Consider the following 17,718-nt stretch of genomic DNA (forward strand, 5'->3'; position numbering starts at 1 on the left):
AATTAAGTCAGGTGATGTTGAGGGTATTAGATTAGGAAATGAGACACTTAAAGTAGTAAAGGAGTTTTGCTATTTGGGGAGCAAAATAACTGATGATGGTAGAAGTAGAGAGGATATAAAATGTAGACTGGCAATGGCAAGGAAAGCGTTTCTGAAGAAGAGAAATTTGTTAACATCGAATATAGATTTAAGTGTCAGGAAGTCATTTCTGAAAGTATTTGTATTGAGTGTAGCTATGTATGGAAGTGAAACATGGACGGTAAATAGTTTGGACAAGAAGAGAATAGAAGCTTTCGAAATGTGGTGCTACAGAAGAATGCTGAAGATTAGATGGGTAGATCACATAACTAATGAGGAGGTGCTGAATAGGATTGGGGAGAAGAGGAGTTTGTGGCACAACTTGACCAGAAGAAGGGATCGGTTGGTAGGACATGTTCTGAGGCATCAAGGGATCACCAATTTAGTATTGGAGGGCAGCGTGGAGGGTAAAAATCGTAGGGGGAGACCAAGAGATGAATACACTAAGCAGATTCAGAAGGATGTAGGTTGCAGTAGGTACTGGGAGATGAAAAAGCTTGCACAGGATAGAGTAGCATGGAGAGATGCATCAAACCAGTCTCTGGACTGAAGACAACAACAACAACAAACTTCCAAACCATAACCTAAAAATTTATAACGCTTTCAACATTACCGCTGCTATAAAATCCACTGTTCCCAGTTTACAAACATTTCGTGTAACCTCGTGAATACTATTTTACAGCTTCAGTTCCTTTCACCCATTAAACAACCATTTCAGCTATTTCCAACAACTTTCATTTTATTTCCATTCCCGTTTTTTCCCACATAACCAAACATTTTTTAGCAGCTTCCCACAGGTTTAAACGTTATTATTTCTTCGTCAGACAATCGTTAGCCTCATTTTCAAAATCTGCCAGTACATAACCAGTCCTTTGAATACATTTACACGCAGTTTTTTCGAAATTTTCCAGAATTTCTCCACCCTTTAACGTGTTTTGGAGGCAACACAACTACCTAACCTTTGTACCAACCTTAGTTCAGCACAGGATCAACATAGCTCATCTCAAACTAACACTTTTTCGACTTTTTTCACATCTTTATCTCTCCCTATATATTTTTATTTTCACTTGATCTCTGCCCAAACTCTTTGCCTTTTAATATGTCTGCTTGTGTCTGTGTATATGTGTGTGTGTGTGTGTGTGTGCGCGCGAGTGTATACCTGTCCTTTTTTCCCCCTAAGGTAACTCTTTCCGCTTCCGGGATTGGAATGACTCTTTACCCTCTCCCTTAAAACCCACATCCTTTCGTCTTTCCCTCTCCTTCCCTCTTTCCTGATGAAGCAACCGTTGGTTGTGAAAGCTTGAAATTCTGAGTGTGTGTTTGTGTGTTTTCTATTGTATATATATAAAATGATGAGACTTACCAAACAAAAGCGCTGGCAGGTCGATAGACACACTAACAAACACAAACTTACACACAAAATTCAAGCTTTCGCAACAAACGGTTGCTTCATCAGGAAAGAGGGAAGGAGAGGGAAAGACGAAAGGATGTGGGTTTTAAGGGAGAGGGTAAGGAGTCAATCCAATCCCGGGAGCGGAAAGACTTACCTTAGGGGGAAAAAGGACAGGTATACACTCGCACACACACGCATATCCATCCGCACATACACAGACACAAGCAGACATTAGATATATTTTTCCCACGTGGAAATTATATATATATATATATATATATATATATATATATATATATATATATATATATATGTTCAAAGTTACCCTCCTGTATGAAATACTTTACACCAGTTTTCAAAAAATCATACAAATTCAACAGTATATCTCTAACGTCTTCTTGTAGTGTTAGAATTAAGTCAATTTCCCAAAGCTATTTTTTTAAATTACTATGTCTTGCATGACTCTGTTTTAAAAAGTGTCAAAAAGTGGGGTAAAATAATCCTGTTTTACAGTATCGTGTTTATAGATGTTAAGATCTGAAGCGGATTCGCTAGCCCAGTTAAATATGGTACCTACCAAACAGGTGATACAGTTCATAATTTAGTCAGCACAATCGCTATTTCTCCTCAATTAGACGAGGTGTAAATAGCTTCAGTCTAATGCTACTCCTTATCCGTAACTGTAGAAAAAGTCATTCCATCCATATTAGCCGAAAAATTTTAAAAACAAAGATAACCTAACAGCCCAAGCACTTTTCAAAACCAATTACTTTTACATGGGAGTGGAAATCGATTGTGAAATTGAAAAACTGGCAACTAAAAGTGGATTTCCAGAATGGGTTTTGAAGTGTTCACGTGACCACCTGGACGTGGTATTGGAAAATGGCTTTACGAAATCCTATTTTGGGAGCCTCAAGTAAACAGGGTGATAGTCAGTGCAATGAAATCAGATAACAGAACTTAGCTGTTAAACATTCAAGTATTAGGAATTACAAATATTATAGTTGCAAAATTTTTTAATGATTCCCTTGCTTTTTTGTGGCCATATTTTATAAAATACGAGAGAGTGCTGTTCGTAGTGCTAAAGTCTCCATCGGAACCAATGGTATCTTCAGTGGTGTTTCTCTACTGCTCATACGTTGGCAAAGCGTCAAATTTGAGTAGCCAATGACATAGTACTTTCACGTAACCAACGAGTGGTGAGAAAACAAGCAAGGAAATTACACTGCCTAAATTTAAGCGCTTGTCTAGTTTGATATTTTTGCTTTTTGTGTGATTATAGCGGGCCAATGTATGAAATGGACTGAATTAACTGAAATGCTTTTGCATGGTGACGACATTTAGCAGTGTATGTCACGGTTTGAAAGTGCCAACAAGGAAATGTATGAAATGCGGAACAGAAATGTGCCAAATTTCATGGTTTAATTTAGAAATGTAGCAAAAACCGGCACTTCTCAAAGTGCTCAATCAGGAATAATTCATGGTTTGCAGGGATTAATATGAAAATTACTTATTGTTGAATGAATGAAAGCTGAATTTACTGCCTGAGAACTTGACTTGGCAAAACAAACTGTCGTAAATTGTGACAATTTTGTTGTGAGGTTTGCTTGGAAATGTAACTCCGACAGAACGACGAACTTGGTGGTGAAGGGGATATTGTCAAGAGAGACTGTAGAGGTACATATTGCTATAAAGCACAGCCATACATCTCACTTTCTTTTTATTAGACCGGTGAAAGAGGTGGTTGTGAAAAATGTGAATTTAATAAGCAGTAGAGTAAAGAGCATCTAATGTGTGAGTTTGTTCAAATTTATGTGCAATATGAGGCAAGAAAATGCAGGCACAACACAGAAAGTGAACGTGTAATTTGGACTGGTCAGGGAAAGGGTCACTTTCACTTTGCAGTAGTGCTTTGGGGGTGCTGTGGACTCCAAAGAAGAAAGGGACTTGACGACAATGGTCAAGCACTATAAAGGAAAGTGAATGTTATTGCACACTATGCTGTCCTATCTCCAGTTAAGTATGAACTTATGGTTTTGGTGAAGAATCGTGTATGATCATGTTGCCTGGAAAGCTTTGTTAATTACCAATTGTTGCGAGTTGATAAGTTACCTGAATATAGAACAATTGTGGAAACAGTGTATTGTGATTTCATATTGAGTAATTTAAATGTAGAATTTCCCTTATAGCCCTCGCCCCTCTGTAATCGGAAACCAAATGAACGGTTAAATACATAGCAAGACCATAAAATAAAAAACAAAATGGTGACTGGGAAATTTGGAAAAAAAAGGTAACTGTTATTACATGGTGACAAGTAAACACTTGGCACCTCACAATATATCGAGCACTTAATGTCAACCCTTAACAGGAAAGCTACCTCAAGAAGAATTCCAGTGAGAAGTACTAGTTTGGCAGAGGTGAGAAGAAATCGGGTGGTGCCTAAGTGTTCCAAACTTATTCTATTAAAGCTCACAAAGGATAATATTTTGCCAGGAACCACTAAGATGTCAGATTGTTTCTCCTACTGCATGCAGGTTTCCAGCATCTCACAGTAAACCATGAAGGGCTTGGTCACAGGTGCCCATACAAATGCCAGAGAAAGCACATGGGCTTTCTGCATGGCACTACACAGTAAAAAACATTTTTTTTATTCTTGTCTCTTTCAGTATGTCTGGAGGAACCAGCATCCACGTGAGGCAGATTTATTTTCATGTCTATTGCAGGCTGCAGCACCAGTCTACAATCAGATTCAATAAAACATAATCCACTTTTTACATTTTTCCCTTGGTAACTGTTGTTCGTAATATTAGTAGTGCTTTCATAGCTTTTGCTTGTTGTTGCAGATATCTCACTATCTCCAGCACTATATTCTGTTTTCTTCTGAATACGTCGTCATTCTCCAGAAAGTGCTCAGGCAGGTAGCTAGTAGTACAGCTTTAACTGTTGCAAGTGAAACAAACACAAATCACATTCATAATCTGATGTGTCAGAAATACTTTGCAGTTTTGTACCACACTGTACCCAGGTAGCTGACTGCATGTGGAACACATACAAGGATTTTTTAGATTAGGCGACTCTCCAGCCAATCCAGTTAATGATGGCTGTTGGAGTCCCAGAACTATCAGTGTAGGAGCGAAAGAAATCCCTCCCACTGGTGACAGTATTAAAATCCTAGAGGTTAACGGCCAAAGCATTCACAACGAAGTGCCCAGTTAGAAGCACTCCTGAAAAGCAGGAAAGCTCACGCAACACTAGGTACAGAAAGTTGGTTTGAACCTGAAATTGACAACAGGGAGATTCTTGCAGAAAATTTCAGTGTATACTGAAAGGATAGGCTAATGGGAAATGGAGGCTTTGTAATTGTCACAGTAGACACATTACTCAAACCCACCGAGGTAGAAATTGAAGCTGCATGCAAGACTGTTTGGGCAAGACTCAGTATCAGGAGTGGGCATAAAATGCTAACTACATCCTTCTCTTGCCCACCAGACTCATCTGATGTGACTAGAAGTGTTAGAGACAACCTCAGCTTGCTTATACATAAGCACCCGTCACACTGTAATCACTTGTGGAGATGTGAATCATCCAAGAATCAATTGGGAAAACTACAGTTTTGTTAGTGGTGGTCATGATGCAACATCCTGTGAAAAATTACAAAATGCCTTCTCTGACAACTGTTTAGAACAGATAGTTCGGAACCCAACTCATGATGAAAATGTATTGGATCTGATGGCAGGAAATAGACATAGTTGTGACAACAATGATTACCAAAGCACAACTATAAGAAGCAGAAAGATATGTACATTCAGTAAACTAGATGAAAAACCAGTAGTGTCAACTCTCAAAGAGGAACTTGAAACTTTCAGCACAAGGCAGGAGCCTGTAGAGGAACTATTACTCAAGTTTAAATGAATAGTTGATCATGCACTGGAAGCAATTCATAATTGGAGGGAACCTCCATGGTATGTAGTCACTGAAAAGAAACAGAGACTACAGCATAAGAAGTGTAGAACAAAGCGTAGGACTATAAATAGAGAGATGCTGAATAAAACATGTTTGGCTGTCAAGAGAGCAAAGCATGAAGCCTTCAGTTGCTACCATAGAAGAACATTGTCAAATGATCATTCACAAAACCCAAAAAAAGTCTGGTCATACATAAAGGCTGTTAGTGGCACAAAGGTTAGCATCCAGTCCATAGCAAATGATACAGGGACTGAAATTGAAGGTAGCAAAGTGAAAGCTGAAATGTTTAATTCCGTTTCCAAATGTTCTTTTACAAAGGAAAACCTGGGAGAATTGCCTAAATTTAATCCACATACCATTGAAAAGATGACTGACATCAGTATTAGTGTCAGTGGTGTTGAGGAACAATTGAAATTGTTAAAACTGAACAAAGCTCCAGGGCCCTGGTGGAATCCCTATCAGATTCTATATTGAATTTGCAGCTGAGTTACTCTCTATTTCAACTATAATCTATCACAGATACCTTGAACAAAAAACTATGCCCGGTAACTGGAAGGAAACACAGGTGATACCTGTCTACAAGAAGGGTAGCAGAAGTGATCCAAAAAACTACCATCCGATACCCTTCATGTCAATTTGTAGCAGAGTCTAAGAAAATATTCTGAGCTCTAACATAATGAGGTATCTTGAACAGAATCTTCTCAATGCCAATCGGCATGGATTCCAAAAAGATCGATAATGTGAAACTCAGCTTTTACTTTTCTCACAACATATATGAAAGCTTTGGATCACAATAGTTAGGCAGGTATTTCTTGCTTTCCTAAAAGCATTTCACTTAGTACCACACCTACTGGATTCAAGACTTTTTTGTAGGGTGGAAACAGCATATTATCTCGGGTGGAGAGTCGTCGTCAGATGTAGAAGTAACTTCGGGTGTGCCCCAGGGAATTGTGTTGGGACCCTTGTTGTTCATGTTGTATATTAATGATCTTGAGGACAATATTAATAGTAACTTCAGACTTTTTACATATGATGCAGTTATATACAATAAATTACTGGCTCTGAGCACTATGGGACTTAATATCTATGGTCATCAGTCCCCTAGAACTTAGAACTACTTAAACCTAACTAACCTAAGGACATCACACAACACCCAGTCATCATGAGGCAGAGAAAATCCCTGACCCCGCCGAATAAATTACTGTCTGAATGAAGCTACATAAATATTCAGTCAGATCTTGATAAGATCTCAAAGTGATGCAAAGACTGGCAACTTGCTTTAAATGTTCAGAAATATAAAATTGTGCACTTAACAAAAAAAGGAGAAAGTGGTGGTGGGGGGGGGGGGGGGGAGAGAGGGAGAGAGAGAGAGAGAGAGAGAGAGAGAGAGAGACATGGTAGCCTATGACTATAATATCAATGAGTTACAGCTGGAATCTGCCGACTCATATGAATATCTGGCCTGTAATACTTTGTAGGGGTAAGAAATGGACTGATCACATGAGATCTGTCGTGGGTAGAAAAAATGGAAATGATTGTATGGCACTGTTGGCCGGGAGGCCCCATGCGGGGGAGTTCGGCCACCGTATTGCAAATCCTTTTTAGTTGACGCCACTTCGGTGACTTGTGGGTCAATGATGATGAAAATAATGATGAAGGACACAGAACAGCCAGTCCCCTGCTGGGAATCGAACTCGGGCCTCTTGCATGATAGGCGGAAACGCTACCGCTATGCTATGGACGCGGATTGTTGGGGGTAGAGCAGGTGGCATACTTAGGTAGAATACTGGGTAAGTACAGTCAGTCAGTCAGTCAGTCTACAAAGAAGACTGCTGACAAATCACTCATGCGATCCACTTCAGATTATTGCTGAAGTGTGTGGGACTCATACCAAATAGGACTAACTAGGGATATTAAATGCATACAGATAAGGGCAGCATAAATGGTCACAGGTCTGTTTGACCCTTGGGGGACTGTTACCATAACGCTGAAGAAATCTGTCAGACTCTTGAAGATAGATGTAAACTATCCTGAGGAACTCTGCAAAGTATCAAGAACCGGCTTTAAGCGACGACTGTGGGGATATATTACAACCCCCTGCAAATCACTTGCACAAGAATCGTGAGGACAAAATTGGAACAATTCAGCACAGGCACTCTAACAGCCATTCTTCCTGTGCTCCATACATGAATGGAATGAGAAGAAACCCTAATAAATGGTACAATAGGGTGTACACTCTGCCACACACTTCGTAGTGGTTTGCAGAGTACGGATGCAAATGTGTCAGGATATTTGAGCATATGGTTAGGCAGGCATCATATAGGACAGCTTTAATTGCTGAGACTGAAGCAAATACCCACCACATTCATAATCTAGACTGTCAAAAATTAATTTCTTGTTTCTATGAATATGTCACAATTTTCGAGGATGTGGTTAGGCAGGTACCTAATATCACAGGTTTAATTGCTGCAAATGAAATAAGCACCAGTCACATTCGTAATCTGATTTGTCAGAAATACTTTGTTGATTAGTACCACTATCTCACAATTGTTGAGGATGTTGTTATGCAGGTTATATTTACACTGTTACTTGTCAAAAATACTTTTCTGCTTTCCATGAATATGTCATGATTGGAGTATGTGGTTATGCAGAAACTTGAGAATACGGGAGAGTAGTACACAGCGAAACATAGTACCCAGTGAAATGTATCATTTCAGCTATTTCTGGTAATAGCTGTTCTTTGCGTTGATATCAATGAGATTTTTTGACTATAATGGTGGAAAATTTGGTAAGCTGCATTCTTCATCATATGTTATTGCCTTCTGGATGATCAGAAATTAAAGTCAACATCTACTTCAAAATTTTAATATTTTCCATAATACATACAAGTAAGATAAATTTGCTATTTTGTTCTCAAATGTACACTTTTAGCTATTTGCTGACTGATTTTACACATTTTAGGTATGTAAGTTATGAAACATGACTATTTTTTTCTTATGGTATCTTTAGTACACAACGAAACATTTTTAGATAGTGAAAAAGAGTGTAGAGATGTGGATGGTGAGAAATTCAAGCCGATTACAATTTATCAAGTTGCAGAATAGCACCAGCAAATCAAGTATCTTACTGAAGGATTTTTATGGTACCTCGAAAGCTCCTCCCTGAAATACGACAGGACACTTAAAAGGGAGAAGCATCGTACTGAAGTCAACATTTGCAAAAGCAGCTACTGAAAAAAAACCTTTAAGGAAATGGGTAAAGTTAGTAGAAATGAAAAAGGAAGCGTGAAGAGCACCAATAAGCAGATAACTACGCAACACAATAGTAAAGGGCTTCTAATGAAAATGACAAACAAAGCGATAAAGATGAGATGTCATCCAATCAACTAGAGGGGAGTTCATCACTAGAACTTTTTAATTTTTGTATTGACAGAAGCAGAAGACATAGCTTGTGTATCAAAGAGGGGTATTTTGATATTTCTGCCAGCGATGTTGCCTATGGCTCTAGGAGACTATCAAATTATGTACTCTGTCCAATCAATTTTGGTAGGCTTGAAATTCACTGAGAAAAACTTATCTTAATGTTTACAATTGTTGTTAACATATATATTAATGTTTTATGCACAATAAAAGCTATTATTACTAATAATGTAAAATTACCTGCCCATTTAATTTTGCTTTATTCCAAAATCATGGCTAAGAATTGTTCTCTTAAATAAATATGAACATTTTGTTCTATAAAGCTAAGTTTACACTGTGGGATCTAATGCGGAGATTTGTACACGGCACAAGTTGCATAGAAAAGTATCTCAGCACATGTATATCATGACTTAGTTCAGGGAGATGTGCCCGGCACAAGCAGCCACGTAGAGTGTTCTCACTGGTGACATGTAGTGAGTCAGGTTCACGGAACATGGTTTCTGACGCAGAACTTTTACTTCTATGTGCTAGCGCTGTGAATCTAATTGTAAAACAAGAGAATAAAAATCAGAGAAAGGAACATAGATGGTGGGTGCGTAATTTTCTCAGTAAACGGTGTAGTCACAGAGCTTACAGTTCAGTGACCTAAAAGTTCAAGACACACAGAGTTTCAAAAATTTTGTTCGTATGTCTACGACAGACTTTGAAATATTACTAGATATGACTCTAATTTTGTCATCTCGAAATCCGCAAACTGTGTGATACAACATTCTACTCAATACAACACTGAACAATAACTAAGACATATACAACAATGAAACTTCAGGCAGTTACACATTAAACACAACAGTGTGATGCTAACATATGAAACAAGCATGCAACCATGCCACAGTCTTGTATTCATGCTTCCTACAACCAACTGAGCGAGTCTGAAAGGGGTAAAATTTTAGCCTTCTGAGCAGCAGTGTGGTCCTTTTTGTAGAACTGCCACACACAATGAGATTTTCACTCTGCAGCGGAGTGTGCGCTAATATGAAACTTCCTGGCACATTAAAACTGAGTGCCGGACTGAGACTCGAACTCGGGACCTTTGCCTTTCGTAGGCAACTGCTCTACCAACTGAACTATCCAAGTAGGACACACGACCCATCCTCACAGCTTCAATTCTGCCAGTACCTTGCCTCCTACCTTCCAAACTTCACAGAAGCTCTTCCGCAAACCTTGCGGAACTAGCAACTCCTGGAAGAAAGGATATTGCAGAGACGTGGTTTAGCCACAGCCTGGGGGAGGTTTCCAGATTGAGGTTTTCACTCTGCAGCGGAGTGTGTGCTGATATGAAACTTCTTGGTAGATTAAAACTGTGTGCCTGACCAAGATTCGAACTCGGGACCTTTGCTTTTCATAGGCACAACTGAGCTACCCACACACAACTCCCCCAGGCAGTGACTAAGCTATGTCAAGGGAGGAACAGCCACGTGCACAAAACGTAATGGTTCTGGAAAACTTTAACTGTTATGCGGGATGTGGATTACTTGGCGAAAGTGTGAGAACAGATCAGTGTTGGGTGCATCATCATGTATTTACAGGCCATTACATTTACCTGTATCATCTGCAGCATCTGTTACCTAACTAAGAAGCAAAAGAATGCAATATATAAATTTCCTAGCTGGGAAAACACAATATTACGGCTGCAAAGATGGAAATAGATAATTAACTTAAAGGAACATGGGAAGTTTGACTATTTTCATCATGAATAAGTCATTTCTTCCTTTACCAAGCTACTGGTTTCTGAACAGTAAAAACCGGGAAACAAGCAATTTAAAATTGAATAGTATCCACCACTAATGTGTCTTACAACCAGATCTGTTTTTAAAAGTTCCAACAATACTGCAAAAAAAAGTTAGACATTTAAAGGTGAGAGTGTAGCAGTTTCAGTTACGAAAGAACAACTATCAGCAATGTTACAGAATGGTTCTACATGGGATGATGTCATACTAGCTTCTCAAGAGGCACTTAGGACTATATGCCTGAAATCATATCCCAATAGTTGTTTCTTTTCATGAAGGCCAAATTATACAATGTGTACATAGTATTTAGATGCAACAAGCTTTGAAAAACTCTAGCAAGCTCACTACAGAACCAAACCAGTCTCACGTAACTGCTTCACTAAGAATTCAGAGATTCTGCAGAGAGAGAGAGAGAGAGAGAGAGAGAGAGAGAGAGAGAGAGAGAGAGAGAGAGAGAGAGGGGGGGGGGGGGAGGCAGCTATATAAAATACTGAGCTAAATTTCATTAATTTATTAACAATTAGGGAACAACTTTAAATAAATGGTATCTATTTTGCATTTAATAAATACAGCAGAAATGTATATGTTGTCTATTCAAATTCTAAACCAACAACAATAGCAAAAGAGATCAATAAACTTTAATATTCTTCACAAAATTATACACGAAAATTTAACTGAGGAACTTGCTCACTTACTAAACAGAGATATCTCATACAAACTGTTCACTCTTTTAAGACTCTTGGTTCAGTGGGTGACTGGAGTGGCTGCATTGTTTGAAGTCAAATGGTCTCAGTAGGTATCAAAAGCTTTCTCATTGAAGCCAACAACTGAGTCAGCACGAGTAAGCAGCGTGTCAAAGTGATCATAAATGAAAGCAGGCATAATATATGAAGTTAAACAAAAATGTTACATGTAACAGGAATGAAAGTTCCTGAATGGGTAACACACAAAACAAAGGAAAGGTAACCACTCACTTATAGCACATAGAAAATGTAATAGTAAACAGTATTTACTCAAGCTATCAAGATCTAGCTTCTTCTCTGGTAAAAGTACACATGCAAACACAATCAAACACACAAAACATACACACCATGGACACAGTGGGAGTCTCACCATGGCTACAATGTGTGTGTGTGTGTGTGTGTGTGTGTGTGTGTGTGTGTGTGTACTTTTAGTACAGAAAGAGCAGGAGCTCAAAAGCTAGTGTAAATAATGTTTTCTGTTACATGTTTCTATTCGCCATGCATCAATCAGCTAAAGGTCAGTGGTTGCCTTCCTTTATTTTACATATTATGTGTAACAGAGTTGGAAACAGTTTAAATTTACTGTCATATTCTTTGCACACAGTATTGAAAGGTACAGTTGGTAGCAAGCGCAGACAAGTGAATATCAATCTAAATTGAAGTATGATCTTACTATTTCTATATGTACGGCTACACCAGTTAGCCGCTGTGCTAAGAGCCTTCTTAGAGCATGTGATTAATAACTGATGCCATATCACTGCAACTGTATAACAATGTTTATACATTTCAAACTATTATAAACATAAAATCTTTGTACAATACTCTTTATGTCTCTCTTAAAAAATCACACTTCTCTTATTTCTAGTAGCAATTATTTTAAAGTCATACAACATTTAATTTGTTTTTTACACTCTATGTATACTCTGTGTTCTTGTATGCCTCACTTCATAGGTCAGTTGTGTTCATAACATTTTCTTCTAATTTAAAATACATGGATCTTATTACAGCTTCATTCAAAAATGTCATACCAATTGTTTATGAAGCACTACCCACCAAAACATTTTACTGAAAGTACAATTTGTCGAAATTTGTCACAAATATAAAGTTTAATTACTGTAATGTTTCTTTAATCAGTTAAGAGTTCCAATACATTAATTCACACTTAAAATTAAACTTACTAAAAAATTATCTCTTAATCTAGTACTGACTTTATTAATTACTAAAAAGAAAGAAGTAAGTGCAAAACTTAAATCACACTATTCACAAAGAATCTTCATCTCAGCCTCCTTAGACAAACATTTTTCTTTTCCCTCAGGGCTATATTACTATAAATCCATACTACTAAGAACATCAAATGCAAGTATTTCCTCAACTGTATAAAGCAACTGAAAACTACAGACAGAAATAAAATCAGAAATCTGCACTAACTGATGAAGACTGCTGAGCTTCTATAAGAAAAAAATAAAATTTTCTTTTCTAGAAGAAAAAAGACGAACGAAAAGTTCTATAAGTACTGCACTTGTGAAGTAAAAGACAAAACCAAAGAATACTGCTTCTGCTAGAGAAATGGATACTAAGAACGTGAACAAAATCTAAACCGCAAACAATGCACGCTACGATTCAAATTACAAGTGCTGTACAACATACAACAAACACACCAAAAAAGATTATGAAAGTCAGTAGTGAAGTCAGTTTTTCTTATTCAGTTTGTGTGTTTAGGGCAGCTGAAGATGCCTGGATGGACAGAAAAAGAAATAAATAGATCAATTATAGTAATATAAATAAGGTTTTGAAACTAAGTTTCTGGTGTGCCAGAAAAGGAAACTTTACCATACTGCTGAGAGCAAATCGAGACATGTATAGCACGTGTGATGCGACACAACACTACAGCGTGACTTGCATATTCCACATGTGCTGCACTGGTCCTGTGCATATTGAGACGCGTACACAATCTTTGCACGCACCGGTTGATGAAGCTCTGCACCAATGAAATTTAAGCGCCCTCGCCCTGTAATTTATCTCAAAGTATTTTACAAAAACTATTCAGTCAAAATATTTGATTTTTGTTTTATCTGTAGTGTTATATGTCAGCTTCATGGTGAAGTGCCCATCATCTCACTACATATTGCGATGTACCCATTTAGGTAAGAACTTGCACAAAAATTCCGAAAAGTTTGCAAGGAAAAATAGTGGTCGCTATGATTCTGTGTTTGGTGCACGTTACACTATATGATGTTTCATGTGAAATTTAGCTACAAACTGAATTTTTCTTTAGACTTGGCATGAGAATATAATATTCACAACACCCCTCATATCAAAATGAAATTTGGTCGAATTGTAGCACCAAAGGAGGAGAGCATTTTGCCAAATTGTTAACACCTGGACCTACCTTATCAATGGTGATATATAAGAAGTTATAGTTTTTATTTTATTTATTTTTTCACTTCTGTGACTATAATTTTTTAAGAGTCATCACTAACTAGTGAAACGGAGAATTTCCTAGCATGAAAATAAAAATGAAATTTCTCTTATGTTACTGCAAACTGACACAATGAAGTTTTCTGTAAGCTATTGATCTCTCTCGTCATCAATTGCCGTTTCAGAATTCTGTTGAAATAGCTACTGCAAAGTGAGTTTGTGCAAATTATACTGTGTTTTGCCAAAAGAAGTACAACTGAACCTGTCACCAAGAGAAATGTACCTGTTAATCATAAATGGTGACGCTTCTTTGAATGAAAAAAGCTTATCAATTCACACAAAAATAAATTGTCAATTATGTTGCAATTTTGGTTGAATCCTCATAACCCATTTTATTTTTAACAATGAAATGACTGTAATAGAAATTTACCAAAGGGTTTTATTACTTTTTTTCATCTGACCAGTATTAAAATGACGATGAGCATACCCTTAAGGCGGAGTGATACACCCATGTCAGACACTGGTTACTTGCCTACGGCTGGCCAGAATGACAATGTGTGATTCGCAAATAGGATAGTTATTGAGAAAAGTAAACAACACAATGGTCAGTGTACTGTCAGCAGATGAGAACAATGCGTGTGACAGGAATATGGAAACTAGCCAGGTGGGCCTTGTGTGGGGAATAGTTCACGTTGTTCGAAAAAACGCTGTCATTAAAGTAGGACTGTCTTGTCAGCACCACATTTCAGTAAATTAAATATATATCATATCATCAGACTCTCTACTTTCGAAATAATGCCAATTGCATTCTTCATTCATGTAGCCTTTTGTGTAACTAGTTAATATAACTGAAAATTATAATGAACTAATGAAAGAATGAAACATCACTCAATGACAATAAAGTTCAGTAATAAGGCAATATTTTTCAGACGCCCAACACTACCACTGGCCATGTGTGGGTTGCCTGACGGAGGACATGCGAGGACAACTTTTCCATCCCCCACCTCACCCCTCCCATAATGCTCGCATGGTGTGAGGAGTTGTGCCTCAACCATGCTGTCACACGACCTGGCGCAGGCGCATGTCACGTCGCCATGCACCACGTCCCAATTTGGACAGTTGCACTTGGACCTGCTGAGTTACAAAAGTGGAAGCTGTGCCACACATGCTATATGCATTTCAATTTGTGCCTGGTGTTAGTGTGTATTACTGGTTTGAATTATGGCAGCTGAGACAAGAAATTCGAATGAAAAAAGTCATTAAAAAACCAAGGATCACTCAGCAAGCAAGGGAGAGATGCATGTTCAGACCAGACAGGAAAACAAATGGTCAGAAAACAGACTGGAAAGGAAGGCAATCATGACTGTAATGAAAACTGAATGTGAATGGGTAGCTCATGTAGCCATACAAATGAATGATAGATGGACCACTGAAGTTCTTTGCTGCAATCCAACAGCTAAGAGAGGATTGCGATGACAACTGAACAAAAGATGGGTAAGATGGCATTTTAAAATGTGAAGGAGCACCAGAAATGCTTTTAACTGAAGACTGCATTGCTTGAAAAAGCCTAGCAGGAGCCTCAACCCAGAAGTGTATGTTAAATTGATGATGATGATAATGAAGTGTTATTTAAGTGCATAGCAAGTATGAGTGAAGGTACGCTATAGTTGTCATCATTTATTATCATTTCTGATAATATTCTCCTTCCACTCTTTGATTTGACAATGAAGAATCTAATCCTGATATTAACACCCCCCCCCCCTCTCATGACATATTATGATTTTCTGTAATTAATATATTTATTAGGTCTGTTGTTGCTCAATTTCTATCTGCAATGTTTGGGGCAAATTTAAGTAGTGTAGCTTAATACCACCTGCAGCTCTACAGTCTCACAATTTGAACAAAAACTTAAAAATAACAATCAGAAAATGAGGCATATTGCTTGCATTTGATTTTGTTTTCAGTGCAGAGTAATTTACTTAGTGTGCTACATTAGTTACTGTTACTGCCATCACCAATGTTTGGGCACTTTAAGAGAATGGATAAAACTATGAAGCCTAGAAAGATGCACCAGATGAAGAAGAGAATAAGAGACCATTGGGAAGGTCAAGGGACAAGTGCTTAAATGGGGTGGAAGAAAGTATGCATATGCGCTGGAGAAAAGTCTGAGCCAGAGCAATAACACAGAGTTGGTGGGAAGATCACAGCAGATAAAGAAGCTTGTGTTCCATGCAGACCCTGACACTGATGGGAAACTGAAGAAGAAGAAGAAGAAGAAGAAGAAGAAGAAGAAGAAGAAGAAGATGATGATGATGAATATGGAGAACCCAAATGGTCTGCTGACACATGATTTGTGAAAACCATTTGCACAGTGAATGAGTAGCCAGAGGGTGGGATAGTCATGCACTATTAGGGGTTGCTGCCAGACAGATCGTAGTGGACCACTTATTTCAGCAGTGACTGGTTACGGGACTGGTCCTGTAGGAGTCTACAGCCAGGCAAATCCTGTCATGGTGTATAGTGTTAGGTTTCTCAGTATGTGCAGGACCACTGATTTATATAACCAGCACCTATAATTGGATTGGGATTGCATACATGTTTTATAAAACTGAAACAGATATTCTTTGAGTTGTGATTAAAGCACTGAAGAATATTTAGTTCCTTGGAGACCTTAAAGATCCCTGAGGTGTGCTACCCAGGAGAAATTTCAATGAAATTTTAGTACTAAGAAAGCTGTTCCTTATTTGTAATGCCACTGGTTTCTATTTACGCCGTAAAAACTGAATACCTAAACACTACTTACGCCGTTAAAACTGAATATCTAGACTAATGTTTTTCTGTTGATAAACCAACCCAAAACCATAGCATAGTGCCCACTTCTCCAACCTCCTGATATTGACTAGTAGCTGATGTGTTGCTGTTTAGAGACTGGAAAAAAAGCAAAATATATGTGAAAACAACTGATATATTTTGAACAATGTAGTGGTCTCCTAAATATGTCTATTATGCTACTGATGACAACAGCAAAGGCGAGACACTCTCCCGAGGAACACTGTTCTAAATGCTTGGAACTGATAGTGACAGAATTGTCCCAACTCTGTACATGAAACCACACTGATAACGTTATACGAAGATATCACAGATGAAATACCTTCAAGTAGTATTGCCGGCTATTTCAGTATTGGAAGATACTTCTAAGTAGTGCTGTTTTGTCTGTGCAAGCCTGCTGTGCAGTAATCTCCTGCAGAATGAGATTATTAAGAGTGGAATTTATATCACCTGGATCTGCTCTAGAAGCAAGAAGGTGCTTGGATTCAAAACCCACACAAGACAGCAATTCACCATCCAGCCGAAGGTATAAGTCTAGTAAGGGAACACTACGATAACTCTCTGACCAAATGCATAACTACCAGGTTTCAAGAGAGTTAGTAACACATACCTTAAAGAATCAGAGAAGACTCCAATCTCCCAAATGTGATTAAAGAGGGCAAAGAGGATTCCTTTAGCTGAAGCACGGTGCCATTGTGTAAAAGACCTCTGTGTGAACAACGACTGTAAAATGACTTATTTTGAATCCTTATTCCACATGGATAAATTGCAGTTACTAAGTTTGTCATCATTTGAATAAAGTAGCAAGTATTCCTCTCACCAACAGCTATGTACTGGCAGATGGCTTGATCACAAGTGACAGAGACAGTCCCTCCAATGAAATGTCCAAGCACCATTCCTATGATAAAGCACTTGATCCTGAAGATAGGACAGATTCTCTGGTTGCCACAGTGTCACATACAGGCTTCTGCCGGGATCTCACTTTTTATTCATTGGCTCAAACTACTGGATGACGAACTAGGGAAGCAGCTTTTGGGTAGCAAAAGTGTGCAAGATGTCCATAACAGAGCTATTCTATACACATTTTC

General features: G+C 38.1%; 1 protein-coding gene across 1 annotated transcript in view; it reads right to left on the minus strand.

The window, feature by feature from the left end:
- Positions 1-17,718, minus strand: part of LOC126203878 (osteopetrosis-associated transmembrane protein 1) — a 275,137-nt gene that overhangs the window by 137,165 nt on the left and 120,254 nt on the right. The gene's annotated exons all lie outside the window — the stretch shown is intronic.

Source organism: Schistocerca nitens, chromosome 9, assembly GCF_023898315.1.
Source record: "Schistocerca nitens isolate TAMUIC-IGC-003100 chromosome 9, iqSchNite1.1, whole genome shotgun sequence".
NCBI classification, from domain to species: domain Eukaryota; kingdom Metazoa; phylum Arthropoda; class Insecta; order Orthoptera; family Acrididae; genus Schistocerca; species Schistocerca nitens.